The sequence below is a fragment of the Folsomia candida genome, unplaced genomic scaffold (assembly GCF_002217175.1).
Source record: "Folsomia candida strain VU population unplaced genomic scaffold, ASM221717v1 Fcan01_Sc025, whole genome shotgun sequence".
NCBI lineage: Eukaryota > Metazoa > Arthropoda > Collembola > Entomobryomorpha > Isotomidae > Folsomia > Folsomia candida.
In genome coordinates, this window is record NW_019091217.1 from 32,995 (window position 1) to 51,865 (window position 18,871).

Here is an 18,871-nt window from a genome sequence, read left to right on the forward strand (position 1 = left end):
TTTAATTAGTTTTTGGAATTTTATTATTGACATTGAATTGACACGATACCTAAAATGAGTCATTTTTTGATAATTTTAGTACATTTGACTTCGCCAACATCATTGCCCAGTATCAACTCATTTTTTGAAAACTATTATGAATTGTACTTGTTTCATATAAAGAAATACTAGTTATGTAAAATGATGCACTTTCCGTGCTATTTTTCTGATTTGCAGCATCAGAACAGCACTTTACAAATGACCACTAATTTTTTTTATTAGTTTTGTAAAGTTTTGAATGACGAGTGGAAGAAAGTGACTCCGGAAATGTACCTTAAAGTTTTCTAATCCTAGAAAAGGAGACTTCGCTCTATATCAGAAAAGGATGGGGAACACGTTAAAAATAGTAAAAATACTCATCGACGAGTCCTTCATTCTAAAAATTGAGGAAACATCTTTGCCACTAATTCTGAATAAACCTCTGTATAGCTCACATATATTTAAAAACGGCGAGTTTCATTACGGATTAAAAACAGACAAAATTTTTAAAGCGATCATTTCTGAGTTTGATGACTCCTTCGATGTCATTGAGTCTTTAAAGTTGTATATTTCTGATATTTCTATTCGATCTGAAATTATAACTACAAATCAAGTATGGCTTAACGGTTACAATTATAAACATAATTATGTAGTTTGTTATGAAATGGGAGATATATTTCCCAAGTTTGGTTCTATTTCTGAATTTATTTTGAAAGATGATAACTCATGTTTACTTATTCTTAAAGTACTTGAAACCGAGTTTTTTGACAGAAGTGTATTTGCTTATAAGGTTAAAGATATTGATAATAAGTATAGATCAATTAATATACAAGAACTTGTTGTGCACGAAGCAATGGAAATTAAACAAAATTGTAACTTAAATGGATTGTTTGTAATTTCTAGACATTTTTTGTAGTACGTAAGATAATGTTAATAATTTAGTGCTATTTATCACATAATTTAGATCGGTCATATTTATCTCTGTATCATATTAATTTATTTTGTATCATATTTAGTTATAAACATTCCAGGATTAAAAGTTTGAAATAAATAATAAACGAAAACCTATACTGGACGGGTAAAATTTATTTTGCATTCATTACCATGCATTAATACGAGATAGTAAGAAATCATACCAATCTGGTATGGATAATTATACCGTGCAGTATTGGTAGACGCGCATGTTCAATACCATATCTTTCTGAAATATTACCCGAGTTTTCGTATGAACAATACTACGCACTCCTATTCTATTACTACAAGTGAGTGGAATATTACTCGCGCGGTACTAGTTTTTCAATACCCACTTGTATTAAATCAATACTAAAGCGGTATGGTCACCACAAACTACCGACTTGGTATTGATTCTGGTATAATTATTTTCGAGAGTGTATGAGATACTCAAAACCAATGTTACGGATAACAATCGAAAATACATTATTGTATTTTCTATTGTTATTACTGCACCAATACTAATCAAATAATTACCCCGACAACAACAATGATAACGGCAATGTAGACACAGATTTTAGGAAGCATGATTTGTGGAATTTTAATTTCTAAAATTTTAGTTAAGAGCTGCGTATTTATTATACAGCATGGAATAAGTAGCTGCAAGTTCAAATTGAATTTTACACCGCTCCCAAAGTTAATCAAGTGAGCAGGTGGTTTCCGCGAAGAAATCCTGCAGCCACTTATTACTGTTCACGTGATAGTTTTTAAAAATTGCTAACCGTCCCATTTCTTACCTGATGCAATACCGTCATCCAAACATTGTCCTTGTCCACTTACTAAGGTACTTTATTGCGCATGGGTTTTTATTTGTTTTAATGTAATACGTTTTATAGGTACATACACGTCATTTAATCCAGATGTCCAATATTTGTTAACTTTATCATTCAGAAACGTATCCTCCAAATAATAAAATAATTTCAACTGGTTTCCCTTATTATAAAAGCTCAAATATATATCTCCTTATTTCAAACCTGGGCTTCGTTCCATATGAATACGAATGTACATATATGTAAATAAGCTTATACATATGTGCATCAACTTGCGTGTTGTGTTTAATATTTTTCGGCACAGAAAAGTATTTATTCAGATTTTAATTGGTATATTGCATTACATATGTACATGCTAGTGCATAAAGGAATAAAACTAATTAAAAAATACCTGTGCCAAATTTGGGTGCATCAAGCCTAAAATTCTTAAATGTAAATATTTTAGCTAACGAATCTTAGTGAGTTGTTTGCCCTTATTTTTTATCAAATTTATTCCTGCGAGTTTAAATACAAATATTAAATACTAATGCACAATTTCACACTTTGAAGTTGGACTTTTTCACACCGTTGTATATGTTTTTAGGTTTATCTGGTTTAAGCTTAAAAATCTCATTTTCACATAAAAACTACATCTTCCACCCCAATGGCCCTAGAAACACTTCGTCTTGTGCCTTCAACAGTCCCGCCATTCCTCGAACCCCGCTCACCATCGCTTTTGAATAGACCAACTCCATTCTCATCCCGTCAATGACGTTCCCCAGCCTCAGGCCGGGCCTAATTTCCCCCAGTTCTAGGCGGATTTCAATCCCTCTTCCAAAATTGGAATTGCATCAGTGGGCTGTCATTACATTCAGTTATATACATATTCTCAACATTTATATTTAATATTAAAAGTTTGATTAAGACACCTTTCCCGCTTTCCGTAAACCTCTCGCAACTTTCATTTTGATCAGAAAGAAATCCACTGTCTTCTCCCCCCCCCCAATTTCCCATGATCTCCTCCCCTAGTTCTCTTTCTTTCCCTCTTGAACTTTCCCGGCAAGGATCAGTTCCTCCGCTAGCCGTCCTTTCGCCGCGGCAACTTCACTCTCTCCAACTAGATCCACTTGTAGAGACCGCCAATCTGCAGCCTCTTCATGTTTCTTCAAGTGGCTTCACGAGTCTACCAAGTTTCTCATTGTTATGAGACAATATGGACCCTGTGGTGTACCCTCGATAGTCATAAACTTGTCGTACACTTTTCTAAAAAGATCGACAGATTCTTCCCATTTGCCCCAGTTACGGATAACGTAGGCTACATTATGCTCCAAAGCGGCAACTTGGAGATGATCTAGCCCCAACTTTCTCGCCATGGTTTTCACATTATCCCTTGAAAATACAAAACAATCGAAAGTATAATCTCTAAGTTCTATCAAATGGTCGGATATTTGCTCAGAAATTGGTGATAATTTATCCAGCTCTACCCTCGATAAGTACTTGACCGCATGGTTCCACAACACTAACATTTTCACAATAGGATTCCGTTCCTTGAATTTGGGCAAAATCATATTTCTCAAAAGATTCGCAACTATGGTGCCATCCGACTTAATTCTGACCGATTTTGCAATAATAGAGATGTTTTCAGGATACAGCCAACCCTCATCGGCTCTACTTTCGATCCGCAAAATTCCAAATTTCAAAAAACTGGATAGAATTTCTTCAAAACTGTCATCGGCGGGATATCCATGTTCATAAAATCTTTTAAGCGTGTCTTTTTTCACTCGGACGGTATGATCAATAAAGGCCAGAATTTCGAGAAGTTTTCTCTCATCCGATGTAACTCCATCCAATACTGAGGGATGGGCACTTATATAGCACGAAGATTGACCTTAATTTTGAGTCCGAAGAACACCTTGGAGAATATTTTTGACTTCTTCATCATGCTCCTCATCCTTTTCTGATGAGGAATGAAGTTATCATTTCCAAAAATCAAAGATTTTAGGGGACTTCCAGGGATAACTTTCCCTCACTCGGCATCCAAAACTTTGCAAAAGTGATAAAAAAAAATTAGTTGCACTTTAAAATATGCCGTTCTTATGCTACAAAGCAGAAAAAAACACGGAAAGTGCATGAGTTTACGTAACTAGCATATATTTATACGAAACAATTACAATTAGGAATAATTTTCAAAAATTGAGTTTGTACTGGATGATACTTCCGGCGAAGTCAAAAGTAGTAAAATTATTGAAAAACGGCGCATTTTCGGTATCGGGTTAATCCAATTTCAATATTAAAATTCTCAAAACTGGTTAAAATGTTTGTGTACATGTTAGGGGACATTTATATTATCATTTGAGAGAAATACAATTGCTGGGTGTACTGTGTGACCTCTTCCAGTGCCAGTAATTATAATCGTGACAACAAACTTTTCACATTTTTCATGCTCACATTTCTGAATTTTATTGCATGGCTTAAAATAATATATTTATGGTTCCAGCTTAATTATTAGACTGAAAAAATGTCCCCGAATTAATGGTAATTAATTCAGATTTTTTGTCCAATAAATGACTTTGGTACAGCCCCATACAAGTGGATTACCGTATTTGATGATCACGTCTAATTTGAGTACATACTGGTATCATTTATTTTGTCTTATCACCTAATATTTTAAGAGCGATTAATTCTATTATAAAGCTGAGGATCTCTGCTTTTAGGGACAACTTATTTTATGCCGATAGTCTCTTCTTGGCAGCCGCCAGTGCACCACGTATCTCTCTCTCGCTCCTGCATCAGGATCACTGCCATCTGGGTCACGAGTGGTTGTCCAGGGCAAGTTAAGTGCGTGTCAGGGAGTTTTGCCACAGTGAGCCTCGTCCACTCACACCCCCTACCTGCGACCCTGTTCACGCCCCCTGACCCCACCCGCCCCAGCAACGACAAGCTGAGCCATCAGGCGAAGAGGAAACGCCGGACCATGTGCACTGGTGGATCGACGCCTTGAAGGACTCCCCCAGGTAGGTTTTGTTTGGTAAATTGGGGTGGTGACCGTGGGGAGTGGTGGTTGGTGGAAGAGTGAGGGGTGGTCGTGCATGCGGAGGACAGCATATTCGGGACTACGGGGGTCCCATGACCTGGGTGTGTTGTGATGGGGGAAGGGGCAAGTGGGGGGTTACTCGGCCCCGGCTACGGCTTCCATGGGGGACGTGGGAGAAATGATCCTGCGGTCCGTGGACGCCCCCGCCCAACAACCTTCAACTGTCTGCTTCCGCATACCGTCGCCGTCCTCATTTGGATATCATCACCAACCCCATACAATCCGCCTATAATCCCTGTCATTCATTCCTACCTGGGTGCACAGGTAGTATGGGCCAAATGGTGTATTGGGTTATCTTCCCAATACATGTGGAGGTTTTCCGAACCCACCATCATGGTACGGTTTTTCCTCCACACCACTACTACCTCTTCTACATACATATTATCATTTAGTTATTATATCTTGTCATGTTATTTATTATAGTAACTAGCCAGTATGGGATGCCGTGTGCTACTTGTGGGAAGTTTGCCCACAACTAGGGACATACTTTAGTAGATTGATTGATTTGTGTATTATGAAATGAAATTATGTATGTATATATTATTATGAATGCATTTTGTATGTATGAAATGAATGAATGATTGTAAAGGCTAACGCCACATCGATCTTAAGTTTGAATAAACCTACCTATTTTATGCCGATAACATATGTACCACAGTGTCACGACTTATTATAAGTTGAGCGTCACTTTTCACATTTTTTGGGGGTTAGCGTCAGGCGATCATGGAAAGCTGAAATCAAGAATTCTGACACTTTTTTGAACTCAATTACTTATTCTGAAGCCTATTCTATCAGAATTTATAGTGTTCGCATCTATAACTTATAGAAATATTTTTTTACAACCAATTATAGCCGCGCAAACCGCATTTGGGGATGATGCACTTTGAGGTCAATTGTAGGGCCCATCTTCTAAATTTCAAAATTCAGAAAATATTCACTACCATCCAGTAGGGGTTGAGTGTATGGAACTTTTTAAATTTCGCAGTTTTATAAAAGGAGTTATTAGTTATGAACTATTATTCATCGTGCTATATAAGTGCCCATCCCTCTGTAATACGTCCACCTGAGCTGAAAGTACTACAGCTTCAAAGCCCCATCTTTTCCTTTCATTTTCTCCTTTAGTTGCGCCAAGTAATCGTAATTTCTTTGCTTTTCATAAAATCCACAGCAAATTGTATCGCAACAAAATTAAATTCAAGCAGTTCACATATCTCCAAATCCCTGGTGCCAGTAGTTCCTCTCAACCGTCTTAGAATTTATACCACTACCCTATTCCACGCCGGCGGTACTTCATATCTCTTGGACCCTTCAAATATTTCAATCCCGTCACAAATTCCCGCGTCCTCCACGCAGACCACGGTACTCACGACATTTAGCGTTTTCAAGGCCTTCAACACTTCAATCAGGTCTGGAAACAGCTTCTCCACTCCAGAAAATACTATCAATGTTTGAATACTTGGCTCGACATAATTGTACCGCAGTAGCAAATGTTTCTCAATTTCTGCCATAATTTCAATCAAGTTCAGCTGGAATTGGGAGTGAAATCCCGATACGAGCGGAATATTCAAAAACTTGGCAACTTCTACGATAAAGGTCCAAATATTGTGCACATTCTCCCCCATGACCCAAAAGATGTGGGGCGAGTTGCGACCAAGTTGCCAATTTTGCTCAAAGGCCGACATCAACAATTCTTCCTTTCTACTTCCCTTCGGTCCGGAAATGATTAAATATTTCGTCTCGAGGGTCACTATCTGGATTAAAGCTGTTGAAATTGTGTTACACTCCTGGTCCCTGGCGAGATTTCGGATTTCTTTGTTTAGCCGCTAAACAAAGAAATAAAGAAAGAGACCTCCCGCTAAACTTTAGCGGGAATAACCAAACGAGTCCAGTCCTTGACTGTTGGTTTAGAAAAATTAAAAATTCTGGGAGCGGTTTCCTCGTAATGAAAGTCATCTCTGACCTATAGTTTTAGAGTAATCAGCTGGTGTCACTTGAACCTAGTAGACTATGTATACTAAATATCATATCGTCGTACTAATTCTAAAATAAGCTATCTCAATCCCCTTCTTAATTTTATAATAAGCTATCTCAGTTCCCTTCTTAATTTTATAATAAGCTATCTCAGTTCCCTTCTTAATTTTATAATAAGCTATCTCAGTTCCCTTCTTAATTTTATAATAAGCTATCTCAGTCCCTTTCTTAATTTTATAATAAGCTATCTCAGTCCCCTACTTAATTTTATAATAAGCTATCTCAGTTCATTTTTTTATTTTATAACAAGTTAAGTTCATACCATTCTTAATTTTGTAAGAGTCTGTGTTCATGAAAAAAGTAGTACATACTCAAATATATGTGTAAATCAAATATTACTAATTGTTTCAAAACAATATAGTAAACCGAAATATGAATATTTTATCGCCAATGCATGATACTCACCTTGGTAATCTGATATTACAATTGACCAAAATGACATTGACAATTGGTACAATTGACCCAAAGTTGCTACATATATCCAGTCACCCAAATTTAAGCCAGGAGTCAACTTCAAGGCGTCAACCTGAATATGCCGAGCTGAAATCAAAATTGCAAATTTGCATCGGGATTCCGTGCGTGATTTGAATATGCTGATTTCCAAACGATTGTAAACTCGATGCATAAATTGAAACATGTTCTAGATATTAGGATTATTAAGATATTTGAATCTAATTTTTCATCATGTTATTAAATCCAAAATTGTTATTACTTATCAACTATCTAGCGTTAAACAAATTAATTGTTTTAATTACTTCGTATTAAATATGAATTACAAATTTAGTAATTATGTTTCGTAAAAATAGTAAAATCGTACCATGGGTAAACAGAAACACTCCGGGGCCACCTGGGATATCTCGATGGCGGAATTCCTGAGTAAATCATCTGCGATATTTTTTTGGGAAGCAGAAATTCTTAAATTTTCTACTAGAATTTTTTAAATTGTATAGTAATTAAAATAATACAAATGTCTGATAGTGAAATTGACGCATACTCGTCTGACTGCTCTCATCAGGGGACCACTGAGGACGAGGAAGAAGAAAATGAGGGTGTTGAAGTATTTTCAATCGATGAAATCGTCGATGCCGCGGGTGTTGATTTCGGTATTACGTTAGTAATATTTGTACAGAATTGGTACAAAAAAAAATAAGTATTAATATGTTTTCTTTAACTACAGGCAGTCTTGTAAATTCGGAAGATGGGGCAGAAATATCGGGCTCAACTCTACAGGTAAAGTTTCCCCAATACTAATGTCTGCATTGTATTTTTTTTGTAACATTTACTGTCAATTTAACTCAATCCCAAAGTTATGTCTATTGCTAAAAGAAATTACTCATAATATAGTGGACTTTTAGAATTCGCCAGAACCATGCAATGCAATTTTAACAGAGAAGCTGTTATTTACTCAACCAATAATATAATTAAGTAATATAACGGATAATTATGAGTAGTAATTTTTCGTCTATTTTTTCAGTTGACAGAATTGGATGGCGTGGAGAACGAGTTCCATGGCGATCCCACTCTAAAAAGGAGAAGACTGAAAAAGCCTGACAAAACCACTTGGAAAGTTGAGCAACAAAAATTAAAAAGAATGAAAGGAGATGGATATTTACGTGTTTTAGCAAACAAAAACGACCCATCATCCAATTTGAACATGCAAAGACCTCCAAGATCTATCGGACCCCCTTGTATGTCGCCAAGGTGTAAGACGAGCAAGACACGACATTGTCAGAAGTTTTCGGAATCTCGTCGCCTAGTACTTTTCGATGGCTTTTGGAAAGATATGGATTGGGGTCAGAAGAAGGCTTATGTTCAATCTCTCGTGGATATTATTTCGCCAAAACAGGTGGTCAAGAAAGGGGGAGGATCTCGTAGATCCAATACTTTTGTCTTCTACTTAAAATTGGACGGTGAGAAGCATCAAGTTTGTCGTAATATGTTTCTAAATACATTAGGACTTGGGCGTAATGAACTACAATGCTGGCTGAAAAGGAAACAAATTTCTCGAAAAGGAAGAAAAACAGGACCCTATAACAAATCTGGAGGAGATAAAGACCAAGCTGCTCGGGATTACTTGAACGGGTTGCCGAAACTTCCATCACATTATTGCCGTCAAAGTAGTACAAAGTTGTATCTGGAGCCTGTATTTACCTCTAAAAGTCAGCTTTACTCAGAATATTCTGCACACATCAAAAATTGTAGCAAGAAACCCGTTTCATATCCTAAATTTTACTCTATTTTTGACGAGATGAACATTGGGTTATACCAACCTAAGAAAGACCAATGTGATACATGTTGTGCGCATGCGGCTGGAAATATTTCCGACGAAATATGGAGGATCCATATACAAAACAAGGACGACGCACGTGACGCCAAGGCAGCAGACAAGAAAGATGCCGTCGATGGGAAATGTCACGTTTTAGTCATGGATGTTCAAGCTGTGAAAATTGCTCCACTTCTCAACGCTAGCGCCTGCTATTATAAATCGAAATTAGTAGTTCACAACTTCACAATTTACGATCTAAAAAGCCATGATGCGAGATGCTGCCTCTGGGACGAGTCGGAAGGGGAGGTGGTCTCATCTGTTTTTGCCACATGCGTCATTAAATATATCGAAGAGAAATTTATCGATGACCTTCCAATCGTGATCTACAGTGATGGATGTACAAATCAAAACCGGAACACCATGATGGCAAATGCATTGTTAGCTCACGCAATTAAAAATAACAAAACGATTACACAAAAATTTTTGGAAAAAGGACACACACAAATGGAGGTCGACTCTGTCCACAGCGCCATAGAGTTCAATTTAAAAAAGAAGACCATTTATTTGCCAACTGACTACATAAATATTTGCATCGAAGCAAGAACGAATCCATCTCCATATGAAGTTAAATATTTGTCACACGAGTATTTCGCCAACTACTCCAGGAATGAAATGCATCAGTATACCAGCATTCGACCAGGATCAAAACCAGGCGACCCATGTGTTACAGATATAAGGCAACTGAAATATAATCCAGGTGGGCTAATTGAGTACAAGTTGGACTACCGCTCGAACTGGGCGAACCTTCCAAGAGAACCAAGACACCTTCAAGATTTTGTTTTTCCTCCGCTATACGAGTCACGATTAAATATTCCAAGACGTAAATACAACGACCTTCAAGATCTTTTGCGCGTGATTCCAAAAAAATTTCATCAATATTATATTGATTTGCCCAAGAATAATTAACTAATTTATTCTTTTGTATTTATGTTTTGTCAATAATTAGTTGGTGAAATTAATATAATTTGTGCATATTTTTCATAATTTGTAATAATGTTGTTGTTTTGTTTTAAGATTACTGACAATGTATTAAACACTTATGTTACTCAGAAATAGTTCACAAAAATATATCTGCTCTTTCAAACATAATTAGATATTATTACATGCATTTTATTTCGTGAATGTAATAAAATTAGCAAAATTAATTCTTGGTGTTGAAAAATTGATCTAATTTTCCTACTCATAGATGCACAAAATTATGTCAACGATTAACTATATTAAATATGTTACAATATACCAATTTCACTTTCTAGAATGAGTTTGCGAAAAAAATAAAGAATTAAAATACCTTCTTGCATACACGTGTTTTTACTTGTTTTATTTTGCACATAACTCACAGAATATACTTACACGCTTTATAAAATAAAAAATTAACTGAGATAGCTTACTATAAAATTAAGTAGGGGACTGAGATAGCTTATTATAAAATTAAGAAAGGGACTGAGATAGCTTATTATAAAATTAAGAAGGGAACTGAGATAGCTTATTATAAAATTAAGAAGGGAACTGAGATAGCTTATTATAAAATTAAGAAGGGAACTGAGATAGCTTATTATAAAATTAAGAAGGGGATTGAGATAGCTTATTTTAGAATTAGTACGACGATATGGTTCAAATTCACGAACTGATGTCCGCCGAGGAGAGCGTCATGAATCCGCTCAGCAGAGCGTTTTCGTGGAAACGCGAACGCTACACCAAGGGTAGCTTGTCATATCAGCTGACGTACGCTGCGCTCAGCGCAGCTTTAACTTACGCGGTACTGGTTCCAATTAAAAACTCTTGACGCGACGGACGACTTATTCATTTAGTCGTCCACTCTGGCAGAAATCACATGTTGGAGAAATAAGGCCAAATATAAATTTGTATGTAGATGTTCCCATTTGGGATTGAATAAAACATGATTCAACATGATTATGAGGTACACTATTAAGTACGCATAACCTTGTATATATAGTTAAATTGTGTAATATATATATTATGTACATAGTTAGGTTAGGTTAATATGACGTATTTTGTTGTGTAGGAACGTATTGATTAATGTTATCAGTTTTCATGGCTGGGCAATCACTAAAAGGTCAACCAGAAATTTCACATGGAACAATTAAGATATTCAATCTTGTTTATGGATTGTGGTTCACAGATCTTGTTTTTGGATTTTTCGTAAATAAATATATTGTTATATTTACCATTCCTTATTACCCAAAACGAATTTTTGGTCATTCATATCTAAATTTCATTTAGATATGTCGTCGCAGCGTCCACTTCTTGAGATAATGCAAAGAAACAAACAAGATATGTATAAGTAAGTATATTAGCTCTCGATTAAAGAGTGAGTCCATGTGAAATGAGACAAAAGTTGCATTCCCATCAACGGAGAGAGAGAGAGAAAAAAAACTAACCTAACCAAACCCAACCAATGTCAAGTGCATAGTGGGGTCTAATTTTTATTCTCTCATTTTTACGTTAAGTTTCTCATTTTTTCAAAATTCCTTCTCACATTTTCCTGAGTGGTGGTATATAATTTAAAAATTGCTACGGTACATTTATCCTAACACACGGAATTATGTTTGTAATTTTTTATATTAAATTAGGTGACATCGATGCGAAACAGAAATGTACTTTTCCCATGGTATCCCTCCAAATCTATTAGTCTTATTATGTAGCGTGTGAATGTCAACAATAAAACGTAATCTATCCTTCCGATGCTCAAATATTTACGAACAGTATCCACACACTGCTTGGACAAATAAAAATTACTTATTTCTACAATTAACTTAAATTCATGAGTCAACCATCAACTCACGAGATTCTGAATTTCTCAATTTATTCGAACTTTTTCCAGCACACTAACCAGTCAACCACTTTCTGCTCCACCCTAATTTCTGGCTTTTGTCCATGCCAGCCTGATTCGTAAAATTTGTAAGTATAATTTTAATCAATCCATATATCTAATTAAAAGTAATTAGCAAGCCTGAGAATCCGTATGTTTAATGTGTTATTAAATGTTATATAGTACTTTTTCTGGTATTTCTCATTCATGTAACAAATAATGCGAGGAAATTGGTAACGATTTTAATTACACGAAATAGTAAAATTGATGTATTTATTGAGTGGTCGATAACAGTTAATTTGGCCAAGTTTTACGTTACTCTTGACTAAAACTCACTGCCTCGTGGCAGAAATTTATGTATTTACAGTCATATCGGACAATGACCTTTTACATAAATACATAATTTATTAATAATTAAGTAAATCATAAATTTTCCTCACAAATACATATTTCGTCGTCATCATTCTAAAAAGACCTATGTGCAGTGGAGGTTTCATATTGCTAAATACTGCGATGCGTAACCAAACACATGTATGCACATAGGTCTTTTTAAAATTAAACCTCCACTGCAAATAGGTCTTTTTAGAATGATGACAACGATATACGATTATGAATGTACATACATATTAAGAAGTTACAAATATTTAAGTGTAATATTTTAAAAGCAACCCGAGTAATTTCAGATTCATAGATTGAGACTCGTGGTTTAAAATCAATAAAAAATGTAATAATAAATTCTTTATTCAATAATTATCTATTACTATTAAATATTCCGTCGTTTCTACCTAACATTCCTTATTTGGACATACATACACATGTACATATGTACATAATACATACATGTTTTTTGGCATTATTCTTGTTAAATTATTAAATCCTTGCGCAGAGTTTTGATTTCTTAGCAAGCAGAGAAGTTTGATTATTATGAAAAAACGATGAACTAAATTTTAAACCATATTAATACTTTACATATACTATCACTTCTAAGGAAAAAAGCCGTTCTTACCGGTCGTATAAAATGAAATCACCTGATTGGATATAGGTAATATGTAACAATTTCCAATCTCTATGCTCGAAACTGCGTCGTAGATTGCAATTTTTAAATTTCATCCTGGACTCCTAAATTTTTGCACACATATTCACCAACTTATGCTTCATCAAAATATATAATCAGTTCCCGTTTGAATCACTGAAAATTTTTCAGGAATAAATAAAAACCGTCGGAAAATAAAAATAGGATTGGTTTTTATTTTTTTCCTGAAAAATTTTCAGTGATTCAAACGGGAACTGATTACATATTTTGATGAAGCATAAGTTGGTGAATATGTGTGCAAAAATTTAGGAATCCAGGATGAAATTTAAAAATTGCAATCTACGACGCAGTTTCGAGCATAGACATTGGAAATTGTTACATATTACCTATATCCAATCAGGTGATTTCATTTTATACGACCGGTGAGAACGGCTTTTTTCCTTAGAAGTGATAGTATGTAATGTGATGTCTGTAATTAGACAAGGTTATCCCACCTATAAGTTCATAGTCCTAGAAAAACTTTTATAATTTTGTTGAACTTAGATATATTTAGAGTTATACCGACAATATGTAATTTAATCAAGGCATGTGCCAAACTATCTGGAACTAAATCGATAGGTCCCTTATTTACTCATTATAGAAAAAGAAAAAAATTTGAGTGCATGATATCTAGGTTTACTTAAAATTTCTCAGTAGTCGGACTTCTACGAACCCAATTTATGGACACCCCATGAGGTAGGTTCCCAGAAAACCCTAACCATTATAAACCCCAAGTGCTTACTTATTGACCTAAACGGCTTTTCCTTGATGTCTTGCAATACAGACAACGCCCAATGTTTAATTATAGCTTTTAAGTCCGACACATTACACACCAAGCCACACACGATATAAAATTTCACTCCCGTCACTGTTCCCGATGAGTACCAAACTTATCGTCACCTGGTGAAGCAGCTTCTAAAAAACGTTCTCAAAAATTTATTCCAGTCACTGTAATTCATTCAAACGAGTAACAAACTCAGTTAACAGTTCTACTAAACCAAGTCAGGAGTTAGAATCCCAAAATATACTACAGACAAGGTACGTATTCCTGAAATTTAAAACCCGTCAAAACCCTAAATAATTACTGCAGTGATATAACACAACCACAAATATTTGTATATATGTATACATTGCACATATAAGTATGTATACCTCTATTTAATTAAATTTTTTACCGAATGACACTAAACTATATAAATATGTGTCCTCTAAATACATAATTATCATTTTTAGAGTAGTATTTTGTATTATCGAAATTATATATGGTAAACTATTTAGGACAACGGTGGTACGTTCATTTATAGAATGCGTTTCCTACCTAAAACTAAGTTCTTAAAATGTAGGAATCTTACACTTTAAAAGAAATCCCAGTACTACCATGACTCTACCACGCGGTAGTGATCTGGTATTAGATTAATATTACACGGTTAAAAACCTAATACCAATCAATATTGAAATTAATACTGCAAAGTATTAGTTTAATACCAGACGCATACCAACATTTATTTTGCAAAGTGGTAACGAACATAACAATACCACTTGCATTTTCTCACTACCAAGATTCCAAAGGGGTAATTAAAAATATTGTAGAAGAATAATTTGTTACTTTTAGAATTCCTACCCTGCCGAAGCCATGAAGTCTCAGATTGCTCTCGTTCTCATCATCACCTTATCTCTCGCTCTTGGAAGCACAGTTCCCAGCCAAAATGCAGGTAACACCTACATTCTACACAAATATATTATCATCACACCGCATAAAATATATAATCCTCAAACTTTACAATAATTGTTATTCCTCAGGTTTCTGTTCCGATATGAGGTACGCGTGCGGGGAGGATGCAGCATCCGTGGGAGAATGCACTGAGGACACTCCAGCTCGAGCAGTTTGTCTCCGTCCGCTATCATTACATTTCAGACTTCAATGTCTCGCAATGGAGTGCGATTTTACTGAAAAGTCCCCAAACTACATTTGCGTCTGCCAGAACATCTATGGATATAAGAAATTAAATTAATTAGCTTGAAGTAAGATAAAAATTAAAATATTTCAGTGCACAATTTGTAACCTAAGCATATGAAAATATTTGCTAAGTTTGCTTTTAAAATAATTTTCTCTATAATTAAATATTGTGCAAATAAATCATTTCAATTGCCATTATAATTGTTTCTGATACTATTTAAAGTACAGCGTGTCCCAATAATATCTCCACATTATTTTCACAAACTGTACATACTTAATATTCAGGTTGCAGGTAGGGTTGCCGCGGGTCGCAAATTTGCTACCCGTTACCCGACCCGCTACCCGCTAGCCAATTTCCCGTACCAGCACGGGTACCCGCGCGGGTACCCGTACCCGCTACCCGCTGTGAAAACGACGAAAACAGACACCAAAAATTCAAATTTCATTGATTTCTTAATCAAGGGTACTGCCTCCGCAAGTAAGGTCATTATAATTAAGTTATAGTGATATTGCTTGATAGTTTTCAGTCCGCTGAAGGGCTTTTGGTACCATCAGGACCAAATATACATGACCAAATATATAATGACCAAATATTATAATTAAGCAAAAGACTGATTAATTTTTACTTTTCACCATATGTATCGATCTATATTTGGGTGGAGTAGGAAACCAGTTTAAGCATGAGAAAAGTCGAACCAGTTGTTGACCAGTAAGGGTCATACAAGTTTGTGAAGTAAAATTTCAAAACATTCGTGGACGGAAGACATTTGGTATAGAGTTACCAATAGCATCAAATACAAGGTTGTAACAAGAAATTTGACTCATTTCCAAATAAATATTTAGGAAGACCGACTGCGGGGTCTTAGAGAAAGTTACTTCACCCAGCAGGAATTGTATAAAGAGGTTGTATTGCGATACAGCTAAGTACAATGAATTGAAACTGACCTATCTATTGCTCAGTTGCGGATGCCTATACACACGTAGTCAGTAAAATATCATTCTATCGTCCTTGATTTTTGCAATTTTCCCTTAGATAATCTGACAAAAAATTCTTCGGTTTTGCATAGAAATAAGATATGTACATTCGGTAATCTGACCTATAACAAAATAGGCAGATCGGTGGATCCACAATTAGGAATGACTGTACATATGTAATACTAGCTAATAAGCCCAGCGTAACGCTGGTCAGCGTGATATCAGATATTGGGATATTGGGATATTGGGATATCGGGATATTGGGATATCGGGATATTTGGAGATGAGGATAAGTATTGCGACGCTCGCGCCTTCGGCGCTCGCCCTCTAATTTCGTCTTAAATTGTTTAATGTTATATCTGGTGTGTATATTTGAAAGTACATCTGTCCCAATTTCGATGCTGATACAAATATTGGTACTGTAATAATTGTACTCTAATTTTAATTTCTTTCCATCTTTTCTCATGATTCCCATGTTTCCCATAATCCCCAAGTTTACCATGTTTCCCATATTTCCCATGATTCTCATAATCCCTGTGATTCCCCTAACATAATTTCAAGAGAATCCTGGGAATCATAGGAATCAAGAGAATCCTGGGAATCATAGGAATCATGAGAATCATGGGAAACATGGGAGTCATGAGAATCATGGGATGTTGGGTTAGGTTAGGTTATCGGGATACTGGGGGGAATATCATGTGAAGGATAACTGTCTTATCGACTTTCACCTCTCCTATACAAATGATAAGGAAGTTACTTTCTCCCAATAGCGGCAGAATCGGGGGGACAATGTCCACTCAGTTTTCCCCTAATCTTCCCATGTTATTAAAACCCCACGCTCTCATCTCTCACAATGCGAATGTCCCCCAAGCTTCCGCCGCTCATACTTTCTCCACTTTCACTTCCGTTTCACACAAAGTGACGTCACATCCGTTGCCAACAGAGATTCCAATTTATAATATAGATTTGCATAATGGAGATTTTATAAAGTTTTTAAATTAAAAAACATCATTAAGGTAACTTCATAATTAAATAACGGTTTTAAAATTAATTCAACTTTTTAGAAAATTAGAGAATGTCCGTTTCTACTTAAATTATGTGCTTGATGATAAAAATGTTAAATTTTGAATTACCCGTTACCCGCGCGGGTAACACTCGCTACCCGCCGACAAACGGGTACCCGTCAAATCCGGCGGGTAAGCGGGTACGGGTACCCGTACCCGCTACCCGCGGCAACCCTACTTCTGATCACAAGCATGCAGATAATCAGGTCGTTGCAACTTTCTTTTAAATATTGTTCAAAATAGTATCGAATTTTGGATGTCAGTTTTATCATCCCTTGTAAATGAAGACTCAATTAATTAATGCCTACATACAACCCTAACAATTAATAATTTAATAAATGCACAATCGGCATAATTATGGTGAACAACATTAATTTTTTACACATGAAATACTCAAATGCACTATGACGGTTAACAATCAATTGCGTACAATTAAAATTTTGCTCATATAAATATTCAAGATGTTGTATTTTATTTATGTATTCCACACAAATAAGTATGTATGCTAATTTCGTTTTTGTTTGGGACTGAGCAAAAAATAAAGCATCCACGGAACCCAGGTGGGCAGAGAACGTTAAACATCAGGCACGACATTGGAACCAGGGAAATGTTATGAGTGTTGCTGTTGATCGGTATGTTCGAGAAGAAGAGCTGTCAAATCCTATGAGATTATGGTCGAAAAAGTTTATTGTAGTTGATTTTTGCGATTAGTAGAAAATGGCGTGATGAAAGACGCCATTGGAAATGGCTTGATAAAAGAAGACATTCTGAAATGGCGTGATAAAAGACGCCATTATTTGAAATGGATATAATTTAGCTAGTTTTGCGTCCACAAGTCTTAATTAGTACTAATTATGTTAGCGATTAGTTAATTATTGATTTATGACCCTTTTCAAATAGAATAGTAGGTAGCGTTTTTCGAAATCTTGGTGATTGTGATCGATGTCGTTATTTGTGTATGAGTTGAGACAGAGAGGTAGTAGTGAGGGACAAGTGAGCCGCGATCATGCCATCTCTGTAGAGTAAAATTAAGTATAAGAGTGCTACAGTTATTGGTTATCAGAATTGTAGATAAGATAAGTATAAGTGTTTTGTAAAATGTATTTATGATTTATGAATGTGTTTGATATGTTGTGATTTATGAGAATAGTTTAGTATCTATTTTGTATTTATTATTAAGTAATTAAGATTGAGAAGTTGTAGGGATACAATTATGGTTTCGTGAAGAGAGTTTAGCGAGTGATGGAGAGACCATGGTTAGTCGTCCAGGGAACGAGATAGAGAGAACAGCGAGAGTGAGGTGCTCCTGTAATTTTTGAGTAATTGTTGATTTAATTAGTTGAGTTTAAATAGAATTGAGTCATTGCGAGTTAATGAAAGTTTTGAGTGTGTTAATAAATTAGTTGACAAAGAGAAAAGTCCCAAATCTCGCGCCAAATGAATGGGACAAGACATTGGTCGTAGTTTCGTTTCATACGTAGAAATGGACTACGTTTGAGCAACTTACATATGTATCATGTATTTACAGAGGTGTGAAGTGAATTCAGTGATTATGATTTCACAGGCTTCTAGGCATTGAACATATAACAGATTTGCTATGTTTGTCAGTTTCCGCAAGGATTCCATAGCCCTTCTGCCGTCACAGTACTACAGTGACAGTAGTACAATTACAATAAAAAATAACAGCAATTGCAATCATAAACACAAATTTATGATGAACGGCCTACATACCTACATACATACA

General features: G+C 35.6%; 1 long non-coding RNA gene across 1 annotated transcript; it reads left to right on the top strand.

Moving 5' to 3' along the window:
* Positions 1–12,023: 12,023 nt before the first annotated feature.
* On the top strand, positions 12,024–15,191 carry LOC110859440. The gene is made up of 3 exons (XR_002548856.2): positions 12,024–12,148; positions 14,744–14,843; positions 14,932–15,191. It is a non-coding gene; the product is annotated as an uncharacterized LOC110859440 (long non-coding RNA).
* Positions 15,192–18,871: the final 3,680 nt, after the last annotated feature.